Source organism: Lampetra fluviatilis, chromosome 41 (genome assembly GCF_964198595.1).
Source record: "Lampetra fluviatilis chromosome 41, kcLamFluv1.1, whole genome shotgun sequence".
In the NCBI taxonomy this organism is placed as follows: Eukaryota; Metazoa; Chordata; class Hyperoartia; order Petromyzontiformes; family Petromyzontidae; genus Lampetra; species Lampetra fluviatilis.
Genome location: NC_136315.1, coordinates 6,101,349 through 6,118,018, shown reverse-complemented (window position 1 = coordinate 6,118,018; position 16,670 = coordinate 6,101,349). Strand labels below are relative to the sequence as shown.

Here is a 16,670-nt window from a genome sequence, read left to right as displayed (position 1 = left end):
CAATGATGATTGTCCATATAATAATGATGATTATCATTATACTAATGATGAATTAAGGACAGCCACTGTCCTCGTCGTCACCACAGCGCACTGTGGCTCTTGACATATTTTGTTTTGCCGAATTCGAACAAAAAAATGTCTCTCCTTTTTACTTTGCTCGCCGACCCCGCGGTCTAACAGAGGAGCGACGCTCACAACAATGAGCACAGGCGCAGGGCGGATAAAACGCAACAAGATGGACATGGTATGGGTAGGGCACAGGTGATGGACCTGCCATACTCTTAGGTTTTTTTCGGTAAAGTCGCGTAGGTAAAATAAATAAATAGATAGAATAATAATAATAAATGAAAATAAATCAATTAAATCACGACGTTTCGGAGGCAACACAAGCTTCCTACATCAGATGTTATTTTGCTGTGCCCTTTTTTTACACCTGATGTAGGAAGCTTGTGTTGCCTCCGAAACGTCGTGGATTAATTGATTCATTTTCATTCATTATTATTTTTACCTACGTGACTTTACCGAAAAAATCTACGAGTATGAATCCTTGCAGTCACGAAAGCTTCAAATCTAGAATTGATGCATCTGCCAGTTAGCTCGGTCAGTCAACCCACGGCACCCGGGTCTGTCCCCTGGCCTCATGGCAGTAACGAGCCTCCGACACTTTGCCTCAAAGTGTACCTAGCCTGGCACCATCACTAGGGTGACGACACCGCCACGTTCTGGCGAATGGCAGATGTTGTTGATGATTTACATGCTTGAGTGTGTACGTGCTTGTGTAGGTGCGTGAGTGCGTACTGTACGTGCTGGAGGGTGTACGTGCGTGTGTACGTGCTTGAGTGTGTATGTGAGTGTGTATGTGAGTGTGTACGTGCTTGAGTGTGTACGTGAGTGTCTACGTGAGTGTGTGCGTGCTTGAGTGTGTACGTGAGTGTGTATGTGAGTGTGTATGTGAGTGTATGTGAGTGTGTACATGCTTGAGTGTGTACGTGAGTGTCTACGTGAGTGTGTGCGTGCTTGAGTGTGTACGTGAGTGTGGACGTGAGTGTGTACGTGCTTGAGTGTGTACGTGAGTGTCTACGTGAGTGTGTGCGTGCTTGAGTGTGTACGTGAGTGTGTATGTGAGTGTGTATGTGAGTGTATGTGAGTGTGTACATGCTTGAGTGTGTACGTGAGTGTCTACGTGAGTGTGTGCGTGCTTGAGTGTGTACGTGAGTGTGGACGTGAGTGTGTACGTGCTTGAGGCATGGGTGCGTGCAAGGGATGAAGCTTGGTCTGGGGGAATGGTTGTGGTGGTTGGTGGTGGTGGTTGGGCATGGGGTGGTTGTGGTGGTGGTGGATTAGGCGGGGATGGGGGGGGGCGAGGTAGGGGGGGGGGGTAGAACATAACTGGGCCGTACCCAGAACCCCTCGCGCGGCATGTCAATGCAATTGTTGGGCGCAAAATCGACATTAGCATCGGGTCAAGACCCCCGTGTCCGACTCTTCATCTCTGCTCCCCCCCCCCTCCACCCCGCCCCCGCCCATCTTGCTGTTTGGCAAAGGGAGGGGGGGCGGGGCTGGGTGGCTGCATCCCAATGAATGGCAGCAAGAGGCGAGTCACAAAGCTGCCTCGAGACTCAATGAGCATGGCCCCAGGTTTGAATGGAAGGCCATCTTCAGGTCGGCTATTGCAGCATAATCTCGAGGTATCTGCCATAGTCACCACCATGAGGTGTGTGCGTGTGTTCTAATGATCACGGTTGCTGAGCAACAGCGCCCCATAACGCCAAGCGGTCAGCGACAAACAGCACTATCACAAGTGTAACAGATGTACAAGTCAATACGCATTTTTTTTTAGCAGGGTCATCAGAACTTTGGGACTAGAGATGATGTATGTGCTGTACGTAGAACTTCTTTCGCATCGTACGTAGCCAACCGTCCTCATCGGAGGTGTGGGAGAACAATGGGTTGTGACTTACAGTGTGGTGAGTGAGTGGGTGAGTGGGTGAGTTGTAGTGTGGTGAGTGAGTGGGTGAGTTGTAGTGACCTGCAGTGTGGTGAGTGAGTGGGTGAGTGGGTGAGTTGTAGTGTGGTGAGTGAGTGAGTATGTTGTAGTGTGGTTAGTGAGTGAGTGAGTGAGTTGGTGTGACCTGCAGTGTGGTGAGTGAGTGGGTGAGTGGGTGAGTTGTAGTGTGATGAGTGAGTGAGTTGTGACCTGCAGTGTGGTGAGTGGGTGAGTGAGTTGGTGTGACCTGCAGTGTAGTGAGTGAATGAGTGAGTTGGTGTGACCTGCAGTGTGGTGAGTGGGTGAGTTGGTGTGACCTGCAGTGTGGTGAGTGGGTGAGTGAGTTGGTGTGACCTGCAGTGTGGTGAGTGAGTGAGTGAGTTGTGACCTGCAGTGTGGTGGTGGTGGTTGATCACATTGGGGATGAGATGACAGAGTCTGGTAGATCGAGGTCCCCACCATGGGTGGATGAATCAATGAGTGAGGTTCACATGACGCGTGGTGTATATGTGCGTGTGTGTACGGCATGTTTGTATGGGGAGTAGTGGCGCAACGGTTAGCGCGCTGCGCTATGGAACCGGCGACTAGAGTACGATTCCCACTCACGGTCAACACGAGTGACGATTATTTAAACCGATTCTGGGCCTCCCCTAGGTCGACTCAGCCTCAAATGAGGACAAAGGCGGCCGGGCGTGGTGCTTGCCACCCACCCCCTCGTGCGCCGTGCCAGCCTTCATCGGTGCTCGCTAACAGCACTTGCCCCAACATTGTGTTAAGGCTATACGGGGGGGGGGTCTTTGTCTTTGTATGTGTGCCTCTGTGTTGCATGAAGTGTAAGTACGTGATGTGTGTATCCCGTAACCCGAGTTCGATTCCCACTCGTGGCCAACATCGGTGGCGAATATCTGAAGCGGTGTTGGGCATCCACCAGGTTGAATCAGCCTTAAATGAGCACCTAGTATGATGTGAAATGCAGATCTGTCTGAATGATCATAAAATATAACGGTGATCTGCCTCAATGATGATACGTGATGATGATCTGTCTGAATAATGATGATACTATATAAATAATGTCGATCTGTTTGCATGATAATATTTAGCTTATGATAATCTGTCATCGATGATTATGATGATGATAATATACATTTGCGATGATTTGTCTGAATTAAGCTACTTCATAAATAATGATGATCTCTATGCTGATAATGACGATATGTATGATGTTAATGATTTAATATAAATTATGATATACACGTAAAAATAATGATGATGATGATGATGCTGGTGATTATACAATTACCCTCTTAGATATTTTTCGTTTCTCTGCGTCTGCAATGAAATTGCACTCTCGGATGAATCACCGTCTCGACATGGCACCATAAACTTGTTTTATATACTCGTCTGTATCTAGCGATATATACTTGTGTATATATATAAACCACAAGAAGGATGTTTAATTAATGCGCGTAGACTTCGGCTGGAAACTGCATCGCATTTGATGTTGCGGAACGAAGTGTGATGATGATGATGATGGTGTTGATGGGAGGGCGTGCATTGAGAGTCGGGGGTCTGGGAGTGAAACTGGGAGGTGGAGGATGGGGAGGATAGGGAGGAGGAGGAGGGGGAGGAAAGAGAGAGAGATGGTGGTGGTGGGGAGAGACAAGGACGCAGATTAAAGGATGCGATATCAGAATCAGAATATTTAGACTGGGAGGAATCCGATGAGTTATGAAGCTCGTGGCGAGTGGGCTAGTTAGACCAACAAACACGGGTAGAGGGGCTGAAGGGGATGCTGCCACATTCCGCTTGCAATGCAGAGAGGTCGTCGGTTAGATTCGATTCCCAGGCGCGGCAGTTTGTTCACTCTGGGGTGTACTTGGACACGGGGGTGAGACGGTGAAGTTATTCGGGCTGGTTGCATGTGGTGGGGTAAATGTGTGGGTGTTTACACCACTTGAGACATCATTACGGTAGCGTGGAAAAGTAGACCAAATACGCGCTAGACCGGGGCTCTTGAAATGTTTAGGTCATTTTTTGTTTGTTATCATATTCGAAAAAAAGTCACCGTTGTTGTTGTTGTTTTGGTTGCATGCGTTTTTCAGTCGAGTGAAAAGATTAAATCCGCTGGTTCGTTTAATACTCACGCTGCCAAATAAGTTCCCATTTGTATTACAGTTTGTATTGTACAATAACATATCTACGTTAAGCTTGCCTTTAAATATATGTACTGTATACATATAAAATGCATTATACAATTAAATGAGGAAATTGTGGTCTGGTCTAATTAATATCTTGTCAATTTAAAGCATCACAGAGTTGTATTTATTGATGCAGTCATACCTTGATATGCGAAATGAAATGCGTTCCCATCGCTTCGTGTCTTGAAATGTCGTATCTTGAATAACTGATAACATTGGTACGGTAGAACGATGCGTTTCCAGCCTTCGTAAGTTACCATATCATACTATAGGCACTTCATAACTCACCATTCATACTGCAAACAAAGACTATTTATATTTAAAATAATATTATATGTAATACTGTACAGCATTAACGTTAAATTGACGTAAATAATAGAAATAGTGTACAGTATGTCCATCGATACATTTCTTATTTGACTCTATTTATTATTTTACTTCATTTTTTCTTTTTCTGTGTCAAATGATGATTCAAAAATATATCCAAAGTTGTTTGGAGCGAAATTTCGTTAATCGAATATTTGCATATCGAGGTACAGGAACGCCCTCGGTTGACGTCGGATATGCGACGACGCTAACCGAAACGACATCAATCAAAGAAGCGACTTACAGGGTAGTGGTAGTGGGTGGCGACGGATAACGAGACAGGGCTGACGATGCAGTCAGCGACGTGAGTGTGAGATGGAGGCGACTTTAATCAGCTGCTGTTGCATGGCACAAGCAAGCGGGATGACCAAAGCTATGGCAGTCACAGAGGTGAGGATGTCGGGGTGGATGTTGGGTTGAACAAGGAAGGACAGGGTGGTGAAGAAGTGAGAGAAACGAAGACTCACGGTGGTAGAATCGCGGAGAAGATGCGAGAGAGAAAAGGCTCTGGGTGTGTTTCGGTCACGTGGGGAGACGACGGGAAAATGACGTGGGTCAGAAGGTGCTAAGTGCTGCAATTGGTAAGGAAAGCGATCACGAGGAGGTAGGCAGAAGAAGCGGTGGGGGGAGGCGGGTAGCGATGTGGTGATATGGCTGCAGAGTTTGGTAGTACATGTTGTTTATGTCGTTTATTGTGAAAATTCGGTCACAGTTCCTATGACCTGCACTGTTTCATTGCTTTTATGGCTTTATTTTGGTGATTTTCGAAAAGTTTTTCGGTTTGGCCATGTTTGTTTGTTGTAGTACAGAGTTAGACTGATGGCTTTAATCTAAGTTGTCTTGTGGTTGTTTGACTTGCATCCCACTGGGATTTTTGCACACAGTGTTGGTGTACGGTGCTTTTTCTGCAATATTTTGCTGTCTTTTCTTGGATTTTCTGTTTGCACATAGTCACTTTAAGATGTTTTCTTGTTCATCTTTATGTTTTTGTTTGTTTGTTGCGGTTGCACCCGATTAAAGAGGCGAATGGCTCACAGGGCTATACCTAATAAATGAAACTTGAAACTTGAGATCGGATCGTGGTGGTCCAAGGAGCGGAAAGAGAGATGGCGCAGGACAGGGACGGATCAAGGCGTGGGGGGCTTTAGGAGATGAAGTGAAAAGTGATTTCACTTGTGAATGCTGAATTTTATTTGTTGTTAGCATTGTAAAAAAAAAAAATTCTTTAACTTTGTTTTTCTTTTGATAATATTACTGGGGGGGCGGCTCACAGTACGTGTAGCCCACGGGGCCTACAACATCTTAAATCCGGCCCTGGGCGCAGGGCAGGGGGCAGCGTGGAGAGTGGCAAGGGCAGCTGACAACACCCTCACGGGAGTGGGACAAAGGCGTGGAAGGAGGAGAATAAGACAAAGTACATATTCGTAATGATGTGAATGCACTATTTGCGAAACGAGGTTAAAGGTGAGACGTAATATCGCTGTGATTCACTGGATAACTGGATGAGAAAATTGTGGAATGGCCTAATTATTATTGTTGTCGCTCTTTAAAGCAGAACAGAGTTTTATTTAAATATATTTCTATTTCCCTGAGTGTAAACTATTATACTAAACGTTTTTGTTATTTTACCAGGTAAGGCCCACTGAGCTGTAACGGCTCTTTTTCAGAAGCGACCTGGCCACAAATGATAACGAAACGAAGTGGCTTATCACCCTTCATCCAGCAGTGGATCGATAAAAGGGCCGATCAGTGATCCACCGAGAGTGACCCTCTGGAACGGTGATGTTCGAGTGTGGTGATAGTGGTAGGTGATGGTGGTAGATGATGGGTGATGGTGGGAGGTGGGGAGGTGATTGGATGGGTTATTGGTGATGGGCACGGATTGGGGCAATGGAGGGAGGTGGGGTGGGAGGTGATGGTGCACGGATGGGTGATTGGTGATGGTGGAAAAGTGATGGGGATGGCTGGAGGAGGGGGGGGATATGCTGATTCGAGGCGATGGGTGATGGTGATAAATACTTATTGGAGTTGATGGTGATGGACAGAGACGATGGGTGATGGTGGGAGGTGATGGTGAGGGGGGTGAATGGACGGGTGACTGGTGGTGGTGGAAGGTGATGGGGGGTGGATAGAAACGATGGGTGATGGTGGGAGGGCGGGTTGTGGAGAGAGTGGAAGAGGGGAGACAGCTTCGACTGTGTGTGGGGGGTGTGTGGGGTGTTGTGTGTGTGTGGGGGGTGTGTGGGGGGGTGTGTGTGTGGGGTGTGTGTGTGTTGTGTGTGGGGGTTGTGTGTGTGTGTGGGGGGGTGTGTGTTGTGTGTGGGGAGTGTGTGTGGGGGGTGTGTGTGTGGGGGGTTTGTGTGTGGGGTGTGTGTGTGGGGGTTGTGTGTGTGGGGTGTGTGTGTGTTGTGTGTGGGGGTTGTGTGTGTGTGTGGGGGGGTGTGTGTTGTGTGTGGGGGTTGTGTGTGTGGGGTGTGTGTGTGTGGGGGGGGTGTGTTTGGGGGTGTGTGTTGTGTGTGGGGGTTGTGTGTGTGGGGTGTGTGTGGGGGGGGGGTTGTGTGTTTGGGGGTGTGTGTTGTGTGTGGGGGTTGTGTGTGTGGGGTGTGTGTGGGGGGGGGGGGTTGTGTGTGTGGGGGGTGTGTGTGTTGTGTGTGGGGGGTTGTGTGTGTGGGGTGTGTGGGGGTTGTGTGTGTGTGGGGGGTGTGTGGGGGGTGTGTGGGGAGTGTGTGTGGGGGGTGTGTGTGTGGGGGGTTTGTGTGTGGGGTGTGTGTGTGGGGGGTGTGTGTGTGGGGGGGGGGTGTGTGTTGTGTGTGGGGGTTGTGTGTGTGGGGTGTGTGTGGGGGGGGTGTGTGTGTGGGGGGGGTGTGTGTGGGGGGGTGCGTGTGGGGGGGTTGTGTGTGTGGGGGTTGTGTGTGGGGGGGGGGGGTTGTGTGTGTGGGGGGTGTGTGTGTGGGGGTTGTGTGTGTGGGGGTGTGTGGGGGTTGTGTGTGTGGGGTGTGTGTGTGTGGGGTGTGTGTGTGTGGGGGTTGTGTGTGTGGGGGTGTGTGGGGGTTGTGTGTGTGGGGGGTGTGTGGGGGTTGTGTGTGTGGGGGTGTGTGGGGGTTGTGTGTGTGGGGTGTGTGTGTGTGGGGGTTGTGTGTGTGGGGGTTGTGTGTGTGGGGGTGTGTGGGGGTTGTGTGTGTGGGGTGTGTGTGTGTGGGGGTTGTGTGTGTGGGGGTGTGTGGGGGTTGTGTGTGGGGGTTGTGTGTGTGGGGTGTGTGTGGGGGGGGGTGTGTGTGGGGGGTGTGTGTGGGGGGTGCGTGTGGGGGGGTTGTGTGTGTGGGGGTTGTGTGTGGGGGGGGGTTGTGTGTGTGGGGGGTGTGTGTGTGGGGGTGCGTGTGGGGGGGGGGTTGTGTGTGTGGGGGGTGTGGGGGTTGTGTGTGGGGGGTGTGTGTGGGGGGGGGGGGGTTGTGTGTGTGGGGTGTGTGTGTGTGGGGTGTGTGTGGGGGTTGTGTGTGTGGGGGTGTGTGGGGGTTGTGTGTGTGGGGGTGTGTGGGGGTTGTGTGTGTGGGGGTGTGTGTGTGTGGGGGTGTGTGGGGGTTGTGTGTGTGGGGGTGTGTGGGGGTTGTGTGTGGGGGTGTGTGTGTGTGTGTGGGGGTTGTGTGTGTGTGGGGGTTGTGTGTGTGTGTGGGGGTTGTGTGTGTGGGGGTTGTGTGTGTGGGGTGTGTGTGTGTGGGGGTTGTGTGTGTGGGGGTGTGTGGGGGTTGTGTGTGTGGGGTGTGTGTGTGTGGGGGTTGTGTGTGTGGGGGTGTGTGGGGGTTGTGTGTGTGGGGGGTGTGTGGGGGTTGTGTGTGTGGGGGTGTGTGGGGGTTGTGTGTGTGGGGTGTGTGTGTGTGGGGGTTCTGTGTGTGGGGGTTGTGTGTGTGGGGGTTGTGTGTGTGGGGGTGTGTGGGGGTTGTGTGTGTGGGGTGTGTGTGTGTGGGGGTTGTGTGTGTGGGGGTGTGTGGGGGTTGTGTGTGGGGGTTGTGTGTGTGGGGGTGTGTGGGGGTTGTGTGTGTGGGGGTTGTGTGTGTGTGGGGGGTGTGGGGGTTGTGTGTGTGGGGTGTGTGTGTGTGGGGGTTGTGTGTGTGGGGGTTGTGTGTGTGGGGGTTGTGTGTGTGGGGGTGTGTGTGGGGGTGTGTGTGGGGTGTGTGTGTGTGGGGTGTGTGTGTGTGGGGGTTGTGTGTGTGGGGGTGTGTGGGGGTTGTGTGTGGGGGTTGTGTGTGTGGGGGTGTGTGGGGGTTGTGTGTGTGGGGTGTGTGTGTGTGGGGGTTGTGTGTGTGGGGGTTGTGTGTGTGGGGGTTGTGTGTGTGGGGGTGTGTGGGGGTTGTGTGTGTGGGGTGTGTGTGTGTGGGGGTTGTGTGGGGATGTGTGGGGGTTGTGTGTGTGGGGGTGTGTGGGGGTTGTGTGTGTGGGGGTGTGTGGGGGTTGTGTGTGTGTGGGGGGTGTGGGCTTGTGCTCTGTCTTCTCTTCAGTCGACATTGCGCGTCTTTGAGAAGGGGCCGCCTTTGTGCGCTTTGAGGTCGAGTGGACAGTTCAGGAAGCGGCGAGTGACTCCGAGAACAGCAACTTACACCCCCCACCAGACACACGCACAACACAGACAAAGATCCCCCGTGTAGCCTTCACAGACTGTTGGGGCAAGTGCTGTTAGCGAGCAGCTACGAAGGCTGGCACGGCACACGACGGGGGTGGGTGGGTGGCCAGCGCCACACCCGGCCGCCTTTGTCTCCCCAGTGGTGATGCTTACACACCGGACCAGGTTTCTAATTTGAGGATGAGTCAACCTGGGGTGTTGATCCAGGATCGGTTCAGATAATCGTCACTAGCGTTGGCCGTGAGCGGGAATCAAACTCGTGTGGCCGGGCTCGTAGCGCAGCGCGCTCACCACATATACAGACAAAGTCTCCCCCGTATAGACTGGTGGGGCAAGTGCTGTTAGCGAGCACCTATGAAGGCCGAAACGGTACACGAGGTTGTTGATTGGCCAGCACCACACCCGGCCGCCTTTGTCTCTCATGATCGCTGAATCTCTGCTCTGGTCGCCCTCGACACAAACTGGTTCTTACCGGCAGCTTTTTTCCATTCGGTTACCGGTTATGACAAAACCACCCTTCCGATTTTAACAACAATACGTACATACACACATACCTACTACATGCATGCCTATGTACCTATACACGACACTGGCGATTAATTTAACCGGTCCTGGGCATCCTCTAGGTCGACTCAGCCTCAAATGAGTACCCGGTACTAGGTGCAAAGATTGCCAGTGGGGAGACAAAGGCGGTCGGGCGGGATGCTGGCCACCCACCCCCTCATGTGCCGTGCCGGCCTTCATAGGTGCTCGCTAACAGCACTTCTATTTAGGCGAAATGGGGATCTTTTGTAAACTTACATATATACGCACACACATACATGCAAAAGACAAAGACCCACATACATACATACACTTGCACATCTACACAACACACACACGTACTGGCGAAGAAATGAACATATGACGACAAAGATGCCCCGTATAGCGTTAACAGACTGTTGGGGCAAGTGCTGTAAGCGAGCACCTGTGAAGGCCGAGGCGGTGTGTGGGCCAACACCCCGCCCGACCGCCTTTGTCTCCCCAGTGGCAACGTTTGCACCTAGTACCGGGTCCTCATTTGAGGCTGAGTCGACCTAGGGGAGACCCAGGACCGGTTCAGATATTCGTCACCGATGTTGGCCGTAAGCGGGAATCAAACTCCGGTAGCCGTGTTCATAGCGCTAACCGCTACACCACCGCTCCCCACGACACACATACACACAGCAACACGTACACACACGCACACACACCGTGCCAGCACTCCTACCCAGTGCCTTCACACTTGGCCAGGCCGCCGGTTTGTGAGCACCCAACCGGGTACCCGGTCTTTTTTTTTTCTGCGTGTGAGCGACAAAATGAAAGGATGTGCAGTTTCCGAATCTAATCAATGCGTCTCGCTGGAGTGTTTTGCTTTTAATTAGCAGTTTAATCCGCCTGCAGCGGGCATGCCCTCATACCCACTGTGCCCCATGACCACACCCTGCTGCCTGACACGAGGCACAGACACTGCTGTGGATGTCCGGACACGATCATCGTCGTTTTTTTGGTACGACTCAGAGGCACACTCACAGCATGTTGAGATTTAGCGCAAGAGAGAGACCCACACGATTTTGTGTTTTGATTGAGCTAACAAAGACTGGGAACTTTGTTAGATTTAGTTCAGAGAGGTCCACGGCATGTTTAGATGTAGTTAAGAGAGATAGACTCGTAGCATTTTTTTTATTCAGTCGAGAAAAACAAACCCACAACATGTTTAGATTTCGTTAAGAGAGAGAGACTCAGCATTTTTTTTATTTAGTCAAGAGAAACAGACCCACAACATGTTTAGATTTCGTTAAAAGAGAGAGACTCACAGCATTTTTTTTATTTAGTCAAGAGAAACAGATCCACAACATGTTTAGATTTCAAGAGAGACAGACTCACAGCATTGTTAGATTTGGCTCAGAGAAACCCACAACGTTTTGGGATTTAGCTAAGAGAAACCCAAAACATTTTTTAGATTTCCCTGAATAGAGACTCGCAAACATTGTTTTTTATTTAGCTAAGAGCCACCAACATCACTTGTAGATGTAGCCAAGGGAGACACACGTCACGTTTAGATGTGGCTAAGAGACGACCCACACATTTGCGGACAAAAGGCTCGCATTTTTTCGAGTGCGCTTCGTTCGCCCCTCGTTAACGGGACGACTGCAATGCTGATGACGCTGATGATGACGGAATTTGCAAACCCACCGCTGCGCTCAGAGCAACAGCAGCAACCAGGAGTTGTGGACAACTCTACGAGGTCGTACCGCGTGTTTATTCGGCATGATGTCCGACGTTTTGCTCCGCGTGCTGGGGGAGGAGGGTTAATTCTGCCTGTCATCTCCTTGTTACCCACTGCGAGCCATTCGCTTATACTGTGATGTATCTATGTCCCACGTGTCGAGGGATATATGCCTCTGCATGCGTGCCATATGCCAGGCGTGTTCCCATTCAGTGTTGCGATATTTCGCGATAACTTTGTCATCGCATTGCGCAATGTGATCTTCGTGTGTTTGTGCTTCTTATTTTATTTCTTTTCAGTTCACGCCAACACAATCCTGCGACCGAGTAAGTCTGCTTTTTAACCAGCCCGTGTTCTAACCCCACGATCTAACAACGCGCACAGCGTGTCGTAAATACATCCAGCGGGCGATTTTAAAACAAACAATTACGTGCTGCTCAAAACAAATAATTACGTGCTGTGGAGAAGGGACATTGCCCGAAACGTCGTGTTGAGTTTTTTTTTTTACGGCATACGTCATGATGATTGTTATAACTTTAAACACGATTAGTGTGGAACGTGACCATTGCTCTTTCATTTAAAATGTCAGAGCATTTAATAGTTGACACGATCTAATTGAACAAAAAAATGTGTGCTGACTGGCGGTGGCCACGTCACCGCGCACATGTGCGTACTGACGTCAGCCGCATCCCGCTTCGTGCGTGATGACGTCACGCCCCCCCACCCCCTCTCCGCTCGTGCGTCCCACGCAAATGCGCGGTCAGTGCTGGTTAGAGATTTAAATTGAACAAGCAACGATAATCACGATATTTAGTCAAACGGACATTACGTGTATATAGTCGAATTTATTTTTACATCGTACGAAAATATATCGCAGTTTTTCCATTTCGCGACAAACATTTTACGTTCATAATTTCATACATGCTGCGCGTACATTGTATGTACCCAACGCATATGTACCTTTGATTAAACAAATATTGTACACGTGTAATAGAGCTCCCGATAACATATTCCCATCCAGCGGTAATCTGAGCTGGGACGATAAATCGACGAGAATTAAATCGACCCTTTGTAAAAAATAAATGACGTCACCAAACCTCCCGTCCAGCGGCACACGCGGTCAGCGGTATGCACATCGTATTTCCTCAGCCAATTAGTCCAGAGATTGACTATGGCCTTCAAAAAAACATGACGTATATATAAACTCAAATCGTGTATTATTTAAGCAAATAAAATGAGTTATTTCTATTGGCGTATTTCTGATCGGTATTCGACTGGCACCCATGGCGTTCAGGTAGGGCCGCGTCGCGTAAGAGGGAGCGGTCGATGGCTGTGCAAAGCAGCGGCAGTATCGTAGCCGATGAGGTTTTTCCGAGGCGCGATTATTGCCAATTGAAAACTTTTCCCCAATACCCCGCCACGCGGCTTGCAACGCAATTGACGTCGGCAATTTCGGCGAGCTCCTTTGGAGAGTTTATTTTTAACGAGTTTGACTTAAAACTTTCGTGACTGCAGGAATTAATCTTCTCCGTTCTTTCGGTAAAGTCAAGTAGATAGAAAAATAATGAAATAAACACGTGGGTGTTTTGCTTTCATTTTTTTCAATTCATTTTAATTTTATTTCGTTACTTTTATTTTCTATCTACGTAACTTTACCGAAAGAACCAATCATATTTTGAACGAATTTAAGAATTGTCATTGGCCATTTTTTCGAGTTCTGTGATCAGTTGGGCGTTCGTCCTGGACTCGCGTTTCAGTTCCGAGGTGCCCTGCCTCAATCTCCTGGCGCGTGGAAACAACCACAGCCGGCGGCGGTGGGGTAACGAGTGGGTTTATTCCCACGTCTTCCAAGACAATCTTTCTTCGCCATTGTCATAGCGGGTCAGGCCACGAAAAATAGACGAGCTTTCATATCGTAAGCAGAAGCCCTTTTCCGGCAGCAGTGGCGTGAGCAAGGATGTACGATGCTGTTGTAGCTGTACACGTGTTCTGCCGTACGGCTAGTAGACCACGTGCGAAACACTAAGTAGGAATATCAATAGGGAGCAAACTCATCAACTACATAATAAAGGTTTTTTGGGGTTATATCGCGTAAATATCGATTATATTGGTCGCGAAAACCTACTACGTGTTAAACGGACTAAAGTTCACGGGCAGGATACTTTTCTTCAAACCAGAAAATTGGAGAAACTCCGAATTAAGCGGATGAAGCTGTTGTCTTAACTGGCGTTCCTCAAATATGGATGATATTGGTCGCGAAATCCTACTACGTGTTAAACCGTCAATCACATGCTGCATCGCTTTGAGGTACAACTGGGACGATAAATCGACTACTTTTTGTGTTTAGCAAACAAAAAACAACTCGACACGTTCGGCAAGAACTTTTTTCTTTCTCGCGTGGTTGGTTACCTGCACGCTTCCCACCGAATTGACGCGCATCGTGCCGATGACGGTCGGCAAGCGACAACCATCACCTCCCGACCAGCGATACAAGCGGAACTCAGGTACGCGAATTGTAAGCGCAATTTCCTCATCAAATTAGTCGAGTAATTGACTCCGGTTTTGAATTACAATATTGAAACATTCACTACCATCGTCTGTGCGCAGTGGCAGTATTGTAACCGATGAGGTTTATCCGAAGCGCGATTATTGCTAATTGAAAACTTTTCCCAATACCCCACCACGCCGGCTTGCAACACAGTCGGCGTCGGCAATTTTTGCGAGCTCCTTCGGGAGCTTTGCTTTGTAACAAATTAAAGACTTTAAAACGCACCCCTTGAGTTTTTTTTACGGTGATGGGGAGGTGGTGTTTGTGTGGTGTGATCGTTTTACATTGGACTTGTAATTGTCTGTAGTTTATTTCGTCTCGATCTCGCAGTACGTGGACACGTTTATTACATCACTGTCCGACTTTTCCACGTGTACGATTCTATTTACGTGAAATCAACAGTAATAGGGTTTTACCCTTTTATCTGGCAACAAAGCTGACACCTTTATTTATACAAGGGATCATGTTTGCATTAACCACAACACTTGCGGTCAAAATGCAAACAAAAAGACCAACTCTGATAATGTATGCACTGTCCTTGAAATTGGTTGGTCCACACCGAGACAGCTTTTCTTAGAGCCCAGTCTCATATGGTGTTGGACCTTTTGGCGTCATCTGGTCCAACACCATGTGAGACTGGTTTCTAAGAAAAGCTGTCTCGGTGTGGACCAATCAATTTCAAGGACAGTGCATACATTATCAGAGTTGTCTTTTTGTTTGCATTTTGACCGCAAGTGTTGTGGTTAATGCAAACGTGATCCCTTGTATAAAGGTGTCAGCTTTGTTGCCAGATAAAAGGGTAAAAACCTATTACTATATCTTGCTACTGGCAAAGGAGGTCTCATAATGATTTCGTTCCTGTTTGGCAACATTTTCTTTCCATCTTCGAATGTCATCTGAAAAAGAAAGAAGTCAAAGAGATAGATACCAATAATGATAAAATATTAACTTCAAGAATAAACAATTAAAATGTTTTAATGCCAGTGTGAAAATAAATCAAATAACCCTATGCGCCCTCACTTTTCGGTCACCCTATACATAGAGAGAGAGAGAGACCAACAAGAACAAGCCATCCCATCGTGCGTCCGATAAGCTTCACAATTGGTTCAGCACAAACACAATCATCCTACATTATATGGACCTGGACAGCGAGTTGTTCTTGTTGTCTTGCCATTAATTCCACAGACTCGGACGCGATGAACGGCATTGCTATGGGAATGCCTGACGATTAAAATAACCCGTGGAATGCTCATAAGTGAAGCCAATTCTGAGTTCATCTGTCACGACTTTTGAGTCGATGCTCCGACACCGCCAGCAGCATTTAGGACTCTAATCGTACGGGGGAATTGAAACCGCGTGATGATGTAACGCGTTTGGGGTAGAGAAACAGGCTAAGCCGCATATACAACGCGAATTCGCGCAAACCGAACCCGCATGAAGCGAGGGCAATCTGTATTTTACACAAAACCGCACAGACTTGCACAGAGACCAGCGATTAGCAATGTCCCGCACCTCCGATTAGCACCGGTCGATACGTACGGTGCAAAAGAAGTTCAACGTACATACGACCCCCGACTTAGACTTACAAAGAGCCCAGCGCCCCCCCCCCCCCCAACGATTTTGACTACAAGCCACGTCTAACATCAGTGGTGAACCGCTCCTGCGCCTCCCCTAGGTCGACTCAGCCTAAAACGATTACCTTGTGCCGAGTGTAAACATCAGCACTGGGGAGATGAAGGCGGCTGGGTGTGATGCTCGTCATATTACCTCCAGTCCTTTGATGTGCTACTAACAGCACTTGCCCCCAACAGCCTCTGTGAGGCTATACGGGTGATCTTTATCATTGTCTTTGCAAGTGTGTAAGCTTGTGTGTGTGTGGGGAGCGGTAGTGTAGCGGTTAGCACGCTACGCTACGAACCCGGCCACCCGAGTTCGGTCACTGACACCAGTAACTAATATGTGAACCAGTCCTGGGCCTCCCCTAGGTCGACTCAGACTCAAATTAGTACGTGGTGCGGTGTGTAAGCATCGCCACTGGGGAGACAAAGGCGACCGGGCGTGGTGCTGGTCACCCACCCCCTCGTGTGCCGTGCCGGCCTTCATAGGTGCTCGCGAACAGCACTTGCCCCAACAGTCCGTCGAGGCTATACGGGGGATCTTTGTCTTTTGTGCGTGTGGGTATAAGTGTGCATGTGTGAGTCTGTGGGTCTCGAGGTTCACTGGGAGGTCTCGGAAGCACCTGGCCACTCGAAAGATCTTCAATCAAAACAAAAGTTTCACACTCGCTTCTCGCTCCCTCTTAGTGACGTCAATCTGCCGATGACAAAGACAAAGATCCCCCGTGTGGCCTTCACAGACTTTTGGGGCAAGTGCTCGCCAACAGCACTTTGCCCCAAAAGTCTGTATTGAGGACAAGCACTCACTCACAAACTCACTCACTCCCTCACTGGGTTGTTCACTCACCCACTCGGTCATTCACTCACCCATTCACTCACACACTCACCCACTCGGTCATTCACTCACTGGGTCGTTCACTCACCCACTCAGTCACTCACCCACTCACAAACTCACCCACTCAGTCACTCACTCCCTCACTGGGTCGTTCAATCACCCACTCAGTCACTCACCCACTCACAAACTCACCCACTCAGTCACTCACTCGCTCACAAACTCACCCACTCCGTCACTGGGTCATTCACTCACCCACT

General features: G+C 49.4%; 2 non-coding genes across 2 annotated transcripts; both read left to right on the top strand.

Moving 5' to 3' along the window:
* The first annotated feature begins 12,745 nt into the window (after positions 1-12,745).
* On the top strand, positions 12,746-12,885 carry LOC144946618 (U4 spliceosomal RNA). The gene has a single exon (XR_013639916.1). It is a non-coding gene; the product is annotated as a U4 spliceosomal RNA (small nuclear RNA).
* Positions 12,886-14,009: 1,124 nt separating this feature from the next.
* On the top strand, positions 14,010-14,150 carry LOC144946617 (U4 spliceosomal RNA). Its single transcript, XR_013639915.1, has one exon. It is a non-coding gene; the product is annotated as a U4 spliceosomal RNA (small nuclear RNA).
* The last annotated feature ends 2,520 nt before the right edge of the window (positions 14,151-16,670 follow it).